Source organism: Arvicola amphibius, chromosome 3 (assembly GCF_903992535.2).
Source record: "Arvicola amphibius chromosome 3, mArvAmp1.2, whole genome shotgun sequence".
NCBI lineage: Eukaryota > Metazoa > Chordata > Mammalia > Rodentia > Cricetidae > Arvicola > Arvicola amphibius.
The window spans coordinates 455,897-465,443 of NC_052049.1; positions in this window are offsets into that span (position 1 = coordinate 455,897).

A 9,547-nucleotide genomic window follows, 5' to 3' on the forward strand; every position below is an offset into this window, starting at 1 on the left:
AAAACGGAGCCCTGCTCTGTAATTCCTGGGGCTCCCATGGGTGCTTTGGCTTCACTTTCCCCTGGGAAGCTGGGGAGAGAGCAGTGGCTGGAGTAGATGCCACTTCCTGCTTCTCCCTGTGCATCCTTTCTATTGGTCTGTGCTTTTCGGGGTTTCCAGCTGATCTGCTGTTTCGTGACTCCCAGTATTCTTCCTCTTTTTGGAATAAATTTGCCCTTTGTTGTTCTGACTATTTTCATTCATGGACTTGCAGAAGAAGTTTCTAAACCATTCTCTTTCCTTAGAAGTTACCTCTAACTGGAAAGAAAAAAAAGGTTAACAAGAACTCTGCAAATTCTTGAAAAAGAAAATTGTCAGTTCAAAAGAAAACAGCATGATCTCAATTTAAAAAAAAACACAGAGAATTAGAAAACATAAGTCATTCTCATGAATATATATTCACAACTTTTCACAAGGATAAACCAAAGCAGGGCTTCCCTAGACTTTTATTTCTAGGTTTTGGGTTTTTGAGACAGGGTCTCACTATGTAGGTTTGTCTGTCCTGGAACTCAGAATGTAGCCTAGGCTATCCTCTAGCAGAGATCTGCTTCCTGAGTTCTGTGATTGAAGGCATGTGCCACCATGTCCACCTTCTGAGTAGTTTATTTATGGTTTATTTATTTGCATGTCTCTAAGAGTGTACACATGGCACCTCCATTTTCCACTCTAGCCAGCCCTTATGATGTGTCCTAACCCTGTGTAATGAATGGGGTCTGAAGGTACAAGGTCAGGAAAGGGTGAGGATGGGTTATTCCATATCCTAGGATTGGGAGCTAGGGTGGTCAAGGACCATCTTTCTACTAAGATATCCAGCATCTAAGTGTCCAGGTAAAAAGATGAGGTCTGGGAACTGAGGAGTAGAGAGGTTAGGGTGTGAGAGTATGGGCTGAAGGGTACGTATCTAGAAAAGCCAAGGACAGGTTTGTGGAGAGGCTTGGATAGGGAAGAGCCCCTCTTGGAAGAGATGGTCTGATGATTTCAACTGACAGTTCTTTCTGAGACCAGCAGAGGGCAGTATCCTGCAAGTCAGGACAGGTGGTGAGCATTGTCTGGAGTTTTCCTGAGCCCACCCATCAGCTGTAGCCTTTTCCTCCTGGCCCTGTGCGTTCAGTGCAAGGGCATGTATGGTCATCTGTATGTGTTGTATGACTTTTCCTGGGAGATATGAACATGCATGATGACAGACCAAAGAAATTATTTCTTCCAAATACAACTTTGGAAGTCAGTGTTTTGGGAGGGTTAACTACAGAAGAATGGTGACTTGGACAGCTACATCACCATAAAAAGCCCCACTGCATCGTGGCTGGCAATTTGTAAAAGCTTATCGCTGGAGTATCTCGAACAACTTTCAGGAAGCTCCACTAAAGAGTCTCCTCCACTAGCAATTGTTTGCTGCTTATAGAAACTCAGTGGTGGAGATGGGATTCTTGTAGGTTGCCTGAGCATCCTGCTTGTGAGTTTCCTTCCTTCTCTGCAGTAGAAAATTTGGAAGAAATAGCTATAGAACAGCAGGTAGTCTAGGCTGAGGGGAGCTTCCAGCTACCTGGATCTCACTCAGCAAAGCTCGAGCTCTTTGCAGGCTGTTGGGGACATACTCCGGCACTCCTGGACAGGCATTATCTTTCCAGTTCAGGGATGGCTTCCTGAGGTGGCATAGCAATGTGATGGTGCTGGTGTGGACTTGACAGCCAGAATCCTGGCCTAGCAGGACGGTGACTGCCCACAGTTTTCCTCCTATAATGAGCCTGGCCTCTGAAGGTTCCATGGGCAGTAAATACCCCACATCACACAGAATCTGGTGACCCATCGAAACTGGAAAAGAAACTGCCCATGAGGAGCCTGTACCAGTCTGTAGAGAAGGGCAGGTAGATCTGGAAATGCTTGTGGAACACCCCCCCACACACACTTATCAATAGCCATGTCCTAATGGGATGAACAGTCGAGTGGCCCCAGCAGTCTCCTGACTTAGGGAAACAGTATAAGTGCTCTTTGAGAAAGCCATAGTTGAACATGGCTATCATTCAGTCAGATAAGACCTGACCTGCAAATCAGGAACCACAGATCCCAGGGCAGAGTAGTATAGGGCTGGGTCACCCTCCCTCTTTTCTGTAGTAAGAGGGATAGGCTGGTGAGTTAGAAAAATCCAACACTCTTAGCTGAAAGCACGATCGCCTTCCTGCCTCTTGCACCCCTTGGGTGTTTTGATGGACTATCCTAGGATATCAGTTCTACACTTTCCACTTGGATTATCCCACTAGAATGGCAGCATCAAAGTGTTAGATGACTTGATCCCAATTGTATACTCAGGCCAGGGGTGCTCTCTCAAGTCCCCCTGGCCCTGAAAGCTCCCGTAGCTGTCCTTAGCTGTGTCTTACAACTCCGCACCTGGCCAAACCAGCCTGCTGGGAGATGCTGGTGCCCATGTGTCTCGACAGGGAGCTCCTCACACCTTTACAGGATCCAACAGATCCCTGTAGGGTTGTGCTGAGATTAACCCTATTTCTTGTGGTAGGGGCCGGACACTTTGATAGCCTCGGAGTGTCTGGACAAACCTGAGAGTTCCCGGGTTCCATAAGGTCTTGAGTATGCTGTCTCTTAGAGGAAAACTCAGCCATCTTGATCTGCTTGGTAGTTGACTTTTATGACCATAGACCTCCTGACCCTGCAGCCTAATGGTCCTTTGGGATCTGCCCTCAACATTTCTTCCAGCTTACTTACTACGACCAATATTTTCATCTGAACGAGCACACACTCTCGACCATCCACTGTTTCAGCAGAAGTTTTAATACTTGTCTGGTCTCTTCTTGGTCCAGAGTACCACCTCCCAGCAGGACAATGGTGAATTAGTCTCCTTTCATAAGTACTCATTAGTGGACCTAATCCCTACCAGGGGGGCTATAGGTTTATAAAGCATCCGATTTTAAATTATTTGCTAGCAGAGAACACAAGACTCAAATCAGATGAAGGTCTTCATTGCCTGTGACACAACAAACCCACTGTGGTGGTTTGAATAAGAATTACCCCCTTACACACACACACACAGGCTCATATATTTGAATGCTTAGTCACCAGGGAGTGGCACAATTTAAAAGGATTGTAAGGATTAGGAGGTGTGGCTTTCTTGGAGGAAGTGTGTCACTGGGGATGGGCTTTGAGGTTTCAAAAGCCCATGCCAGGCCTAACTGTGTGCTCTCTCTCTGTATGTATGTATGTATGTTGATCAGGATGTAGCTTTCAGCTACTGCTCCAACACCAGCCTACATGCCACCAAGCTTCCTGCCATAATAATGGATTAAATCTCTGACGCTGTATAAGAGTTGCCTTGGTTATGGTGTCTTAGTCACGGTTCTGTTGCTGAGAAGGATGTGGGGTAAGGGGAACACTCATCCATTGCTGGTGGGAGTGCAAACTTGTACAACCACTTTGGAAATCGGTATGGTGTTTTCTCAGAAAATTGGGAATCAGTCTACCTCAGGACCCAGCAATACCACTCTTAGGTATATACCCAAAGAATGCAGACCCATAACCACAAGGACTTAGGCTCAACTGTGTTCATAGCAGCATTTTTTGTAATAGCCAGAACCTGGAAACAACTTAGATGCCTGCCCCTCAACTGAAGAAAATGTGGTACATTTACACAATGAAGTACTGCTCAGAGGGGGGAAAAAAAGACATCTTAAAATTTGCATGCAATGGATGGAACTAGAAAAAACCATCCTGAGTGAGGTAACTCAGACTCAGACAAACATGGTATGTACTTATAAGTGGATAATAGATGTAAAGCAAAGGATAACCAGCCTATAAGATCTCTGGGATAACGATATCAGAGACTAGATAACAAGGAGAACCCTAAGAGAAACATACATAAATTCCCCTGGGAAGGGGAAACAGACAAGACCTCCTGAGAAAATTAGGGAAAGGCTGGAAGGGGAGGGGAGGTAGAAGGAGAACATGAGGGAATGGGATACTTGGGATAGGGGAAGGACAGGGAGAGAAAAGAAAGATGTCTTGATTGAGAAGCAGCACTAGGGAAATTCCCAGGAATCCATAAGGAACCCCAGCTAAGCAGCAGTGGAGAGGATGTCTAAATTGGCCTTCTGCTGTATCAGATGACTACCTTAATTGTCTTCATAGAACCTTCAGCCAGCAACTGATGGAAGCAGATACCAAGAACTTGGAATTCACATTTAGAGATCAGCTAAGTAATCACTGGTCAGACTGCAAACCTGGTACATCACATAGACTGCCTTCATAACAAAACCTTTCTTTATAATCTGAACTCTCAGTTCTGACTTCCCTTTGATTGATGGAGTTAACATTTTCTCTGAAAAGTCATTCATCACTTGAGTCATAACTATAACAGAAAACATCATGTCATCACCACTAATAACTAAAAATCCTTCTTCAAACACCCAAATTATTGCTTATGGCAGGAACCCTTTCTTCCCTCATCCGAATTTGTTTTTTAACCAAAACTCCTTTTCAGCCATCTTCATGACTGAAGAATTTTTGTAATCTTATCCAACTTTTTTTTAATTTCTTTAAGACGATCTTTTTTATTTTACATACTAATCTGTTGGGAGCTGTGAATTCCCAGATTCTGAATTTCTTGTAAACAACTTGTTTTCCTTTGCTCTGAGACGTCTTGCAGCTGCTCTGAGCACGAGACCCTCAGAAGTTCTTGATGGCAGGAGAGTGGTTTCTGGTGCGTTTGGCTGGGGCATGGCTATCAGTTAAGGATCTCTACATAAGCTGCTCTGGTACACAATAGAGGGGGCATTCTTGGGTCATTCCTGTTTCAAGGATGACCCATGTCTCTGTCTGTGTATCTTTGTGTGTTTCAGTCTCCAGCCCCGTGCCCGGTTCATGAACTGTATGGCAGCGCATAGAGTGCAGATGTGCTACACTAATCCCAGTTCCCCTTCCCTCTCCTCCTTCTGCTCCCCCCACCTTCTCTCCACCCCACCCCTCATCTACTGAGAAGGGGTGAGGCCTCCCATGGGGAGTCAACAAAGTCTGTCACATCACACTGAGGCAGGACCAAGGCTCTTCACCTGTATCTTGGCTAAGCAAGGTATCTCCCCATAGGGAATGGGCTTCAAAAAGCCAGTTCACGCACTAGGGATAAATACTGGTCCCACTGCCAGTGATCCCACAAACTGCCCAAGCCACACAACTGTCAACTCTCATTCAGGGGGCCTAGTTCGGTCCTGTGTAGGTTCCCCAGTTGATCCAGACAATGTCTTAGTCACTCTGTTGTCCTATTGCTGTGAAGAGACAACACGACCAAGGCAACTCTCATAAAAGAAAACATTTAGTTGGGGGCTTGCTTACGGTTTCAGAGGCTTAGTTCATTATTATCATGGCAGGGAGCATGGTGGCAGGCAGGCAGGTGCTGATCCATAGAGCAAGAGCAACACCAGGTCCAGCATGGGCTCTTGAGACCTCAAAGGCCGCACCTAGTCTAACAAGGTCATACCTCCTAATCCTAGTAATCCTTCCAAACAGTTCCCCTCTCTGGTGACTAAGCATTCAAATATATGAGCCTCTGGGGGCCATTCTCATTCAGACCACCACACACAGTTTACAATTTCTTTCTTGGCCACCTGAGTTATTAAGGATGGAAACCTTTCCTGGTTACTTAAGTTATCGTATATCACTGCTTTATCACGTGTGATTAATACTGTCACTGTTGTGTAACTTATCACCTATCCAGGCTTCTTTTCTGTTGTAAGAATTAAGGATGGAAACCGTTTGTGGCTCACCTTACCGGTTTTTTTTTTTTTTTTTTTTCATTTCATTTTAAAGAGAACCTTTTATCAGACACAGTACTCTTTCAGGCGTTACTTTCTATGGCAGGTAATATTATTTGGGGGAGTTAGTGTTGTATTTCATCATAGTATCTTATTACATATGCCTTATTTTACTTTGTTCTCTACTATTCTCCTTACCTACTAATCTACTTCCTTCCCCTCCCCTCTCCAGTCGGTTCTTCTTCCAATTAGTCCCCCTTCTATTTTCTGTTTACATGGAATCCATTATCCTCTCTATATATCTTCTTTAAAATCTCTTCTTCCTCTTATAATTCTGTAACCTACAAACACATATATGAATACATGCATATATGTACATATATCTTATTTAGGTCCCATATATGAGAGAAAAAACATGCAGCATTCATCTTTTAATTGGCTTGTTCCTTTAACATAATGATTTCTAGTTATATCCATTTTCCTGTAAATTAATGGCTACATAAAATTCCATTGTTTATATGTACCATATTTTCTTTATTCACCTGTTGATGGGTGGGTAAACTGGTTCTATTTTTTGGTTGCTGTGCATAGTGCACAGATGGCTAAGTATCTCTATAGTGCACTGACTTCAGGTGTATACCCAAGACTGATATAGTTGGTCACGTGATATTCTACTTTCAGTGTTTAAATACACCTCCATACTGGTTTTCATAGTAGAGGTACAAGTTTACATTCCCACTAGTAGTAAATGAAGGTCCTTTTCCCCTATTTCTTTGCTGCATTTTTGTCTTAGTTTTCTTGGTGATAGCCATTCTGACTGCAGTAAAATGGACTCTCAAAGCAGTGTTAATTTGCATTTCCCTGATGGCTAAAGTTGTTGAACTCTTTAAGAACTATTCTCTGGCCATTTGTGTATATTTGAGAACTGCTCATTTTCCCACCACCTGTCTCCCTCCTTCCCTCTCCTTTGTCTCCATTGACAGGATTAGATCATGAGAAGGTCCCATAGGTCATCCTTTTCTCTCAGGGTATCACTCACTTGTTACTGTTTTTTCTACTGCAAAGTTTACCAAACCTGTCTTCCATGTGGTTATGTAAATCTGTGTGGTGATCTTTTATTATTACTAATTATTGCTAGTTATATATATAATAAACAATAAAAATGTACATATTAGTTCTAAAATTCTATTTTATTCTTTCTTAGTGAGGTTTTATTTCCACTGTGGTCATGTTTCCTTCAGCTCCTTCAGCATATTCACAATAGCTTTTCTTGACAACCCCAGCAGTCCCCAGAGTGACCGTACTCAGTAGCACCAGCACTGTGCAGAGTTTGGGGCCAGCCTGGTCATCTACAAGAGCTAGTTCCAGGACAGGCTCCAAAGCTACAGACAGACCCGGTCTCAAAAAACAAAAACAAAATCAAAGAAACAAAAAAACCAAGTCTGCATGGGCTTCACACGAGGAGTATCTTCCTGTTGGGTTAAATTTGCCTGTGTCAGTTTGGTGTAGAGAAGCAAGTCTGTGTCTTGTGTATTCACACACACACACACCTGCAAAAACTAAGCACAAAAAGCCAAATCATCCCATCAAAAAAGACAAATGCAGTAGACAGGTCTCAAAAGAAGAAATACAGCTGGCCAGTATATACTTGAAACATGTTTCACATTTTAATTTTTTTGTAATTACCTTCATTTCCAAAGCTTGTTAAAGTTCACACATCATTTTTGTTTGGTGGTGGTGGTCGTTTGTTGTTCGTTTTTCTTCCCTAATTCAACAATGTTTCCTGGCGATGTAAAGCATTAAAGAAAATGTTAAAGTTTTGTATGCCAGTGTCCTGACCTTTCCCTGTCTGTCACTTACATCCACTCAGAAGCTCAGAATTCATACTAGTTGATTAGGGGCATCCTTAGCTCTTGAAGGACTTGTTAATCTTCACGGCTGTGTCATAAAGAGGCCAGAACAAATGGCTAAGGTTGAGCTATCACGCTTAATTGTGAAGGCGCCTACCAAAGCTCAGAGAAGGTCCTCTGTCAATCATATTTCTCAAGAGAAAGGAGTTTCTGCATTTGGGAACCATTGCTTGGTGGAAGGGTGCTTGCTGTTGTAGAATATTATTTTAACTAAGAAAAATTTATTTTATTTGTTTATGCTGTGGAGTATTACTTTAACTGTGTAAAGGTGTGTTATATTTGTTTATGCCGCATTTGTTTAACAATGTAAGGATGTGTGTTTAATTATGTAAAGATATGTTGCATTTGTTTGATCTTGCCTGCCTAAGGCACCTGATTAGTCTACTAAAGAGCTGAACATCTGGCCAATAGCTAGGCAGAGAAAGGATAGGTGAGGCTGGCTGGCCGAGAATAACTAGGAGGAGGACTCTAGGCTTGGGACGAATGAGAGAAGCAGGAGGAGGAGAGAAAGAGGGAGAAAGAGAGGGACACACCTTAGGACAAAGAAGCCAGACAGCCGCCAGCCAACCAGACACAAGAACAGTGAAAGTAAGAAATACAGAAGGAAAGGGAGGGAGGAGGGAGGGAGGGAGGGAGGGAGGGAGGGAGGGAGAGACCTGAAGCAAAAGGTAGATAAAGAGAAACAGCTTAATTTAAGCTAAAAGAGCTAGCCATAACGAGCGTAATCTAGGCCACACGTTCATAATTAATAAATCTCCGTGTCATGATTTGGGGAGCTGGTTTAGTGACATAAAAGAAAAGGCCTGCTACGCGCTTGCTTTGTCTTTCTGTTGGCTTCAGGGGCCACAGTGTCCCAAGCTCCTTGAGGGCACAAAGCAGTTTATTTACTCTTCCCCTTTTTGTTTGTTTGAGACAGGAGCTTGAGGTGTGGCTATGACTGCCTTAGAACCTGAAATGCAGCCCGGTCTGGGCTTAAACTTGCTGTTTAACCTACCTGCCCTCTACCTCCTGAGTTTGGGGATTACAGGTTCGGGGCCACTACACCATGTTTCTTACTTCCATTCCCTGTGGCTGGGTGTTCCCCAGTGACACATGTTGTCTTTCCCTCTCTGGCCTTCATTCCTTTAGCAGCTGCAGAGCTGTCCTCTGATGTCTCCACATTCTCTTCCTTCCTAGAAATCACCAAGGACAGCTTAGCCTGAAGATTAAACTCAGATACTTCATTGAGCCTTACCTGGGGTATGATCGCAGAGCCTGGGTTCCAGGACATTCCCTAGCCCAGACACTCACATCCCTAAGATAGAATACACACCTCTTGTTCTCATTCCCATTGGCCACCCAGGGGAGACTGCAGTCTCAGGAGATCGCTGTACCCAGAGTGGGTAGAGCAGGTGCCACCACTCTGAGGTAGCCCGGCAGCTGATGGTACTCTCCATGACCAGCCTGTGATCCACTCTTCATCAACAGACCCAGCTTTGGTTCCAAAATGCTGTTCCCTCCCCTTCCTCCTGGCTGCTGAGTGTATTCCCTCATTCTGCCAACACAAGCACTCATTTACTAGGGAGCCAGAGTGGCGGCTGGCTTCTTGTGGGACAGAAACTGCCCAAAGTTGGTTTAGCTGCTAGTTAAGTCCTTCAAATATAATCTTATTTTACATTGATTTGTTAGTTTTTTTAAATGTGTTTAAACCAGCAACCTCTTCTGAGATGTCTTAAATTTCATTCTGCTAATACCCACCTATGAACTACATAAGTCATAGCCATATACTTATAACAGTGGTTCTCAACCTGTGGGTCATGACCCCATTGGGGGTGGAATGACCCCTTCACGGGGTTCCCATATCAG